We start from the raw sequence: 1,839 nt of genomic DNA, 5'->3' as shown, positions 1-1,839 counted from the left end.
TGAACTGTGCGCTGCGACCAGAGCCCCGGGGCGAAGACGAGACCGGCGGCCATCCTGTGACTAACCTCTTCTGACAGTATGAGATCCTCGGCCCGGGGCCGAAATAATAATGCAGAGCATTGCATTCAGGACTAGAGAAGTAGTACTGTGCAATGTGCAGGTGTATACCGAATAAGAGAATACTGTGCAGTGATATATATACATATATATATATATATACAAGAAGAGCAGATACTGAGGAACTTTTTAATTTTATACAAAAATACAAAAAATTGCCATAAAATTTCCAAACAAATATAAAACAAGTATATCACTTACCCTACTGGCCCAGCTCCATGCATACTATCTCATTCATACCTACTAAAAGAGAAAATGAAACCTAGCCTAACGTAAACATCCGATCCGGCTGAACCCGACTATATACAAATTATACAAATGTTTCTAACAGAAAAAAAAAGAACTTGTCACAATAATCATACAAAAATATCAAATAACAAAAAAATTTTTTTTTAAATATATATTTTGTATTATTTTTTTTTTGTATATATTTTTTTTTTTTTGGGTATACACACATATGAAAAAACAAAAACAAACCTATACTAACCCTACCAATCTATCTATCCCATCACCGTCACCCAGGGCCAACCTCCGCCTCTTGTCCCTCCATGAGGCCAGCCCTTCCTCCACCACCCACACCCAGCCCCTCGCCTCATGTCCTCCTATGTCCGCATAGTCCAGGGCTAGATGCAGGCCTCCCCACACGAAAACATATGAACCCCCCCAACCTAACTACACCCCACTTACAATATATACATCTTATAACAACCATATCTATCTATACAAACCAATATTGAAATCCACCCGAAGGCCCAAGTTCAGTCATTTGCAAACCTTTCTTCAAAAACTCATCTTAAATACAAACAAAAACCTAATGTGAAAGCCTCAGCCCAACACCAGGAAAAGTGCTACTGAGGCTAAGGTACATCAAAGGTGAAGCCTCTCCAGAGGTAAGAGACCCCATCCGTACCCACCTTCTCGCACTCAAGAGAGCGAACCTTCGCCAGGTCACCTAGAATGTTCCTACACACCTCTTCCACAGGGAGGACTTTCTGCTGGGTTGAAACTAAACACCGTGCGTTCCATGTGAAGTACCTGACCACTATGCTAACTACAAAAGCTGTGCATGGGTCCCTTCTTCCCAAACCTTTGAATGCTCCATAAGCCCATTCCGCATAGGAGAGGTTGGCTAGCCTAGGCCAGCCAATGGATGCGCCCACCGTTTGTATACCTCTGTATTAAAGGGACACTGAAGCAGGAAGTGCTCCATACTTTCCAGTATGTCGCCACACTCCTCCCGGGACAACCCCTTTCATCAGAGTTCCTATACCTCAAGTTGCCCCTTACATACAGCTTCCCGTGAAAGCAGCGCCAAGCCAAGTCCCAAAACTTCAATGGGATCCTTGCCGAATTTAACAACTGTAAACCCCTGTCTAGATCCCGGCTTGGGCAATCCTTAAGGGCCAGGGGCTTTCGGAAGTGGGTCAACAAGACCCTCTCGTCAAGGGATCTCCTTGACTGGGTCTTGATTTCCCTCACTCCCAAACCCCACCGGCGGATCACCTTCAGAATCGGGGTGACATAAGCCGGAAGATATCCGTGAGGTACGCAAATCCTTCACTTGCCCTCCTGTCTCCCACTCCTGGAAGAAAGGCCGAAACCAACCCCTGCAAGAGACTACCCACGGAGGAGCCCTCTCTTTCCAGAGGTTTGCCAGGTTGATCTTAACAAAGGTGTTCACGAGGAACACCACTGGGTTGACCATACCCAACCCCCCTAATC

This window comes from Bufo gargarizans, chromosome 6 (assembly GCF_014858855.1).
Source record: "Bufo gargarizans isolate SCDJY-AF-19 chromosome 6, ASM1485885v1, whole genome shotgun sequence".
Taxonomy (NCBI): domain Eukaryota; kingdom Metazoa; phylum Chordata; class Amphibia; order Anura; family Bufonidae; genus Bufo; species Bufo gargarizans.
The sequence above is the reverse complement of the archived record's forward strand: the minus strand, read 5'-3'. Positions refer to the sequence as shown.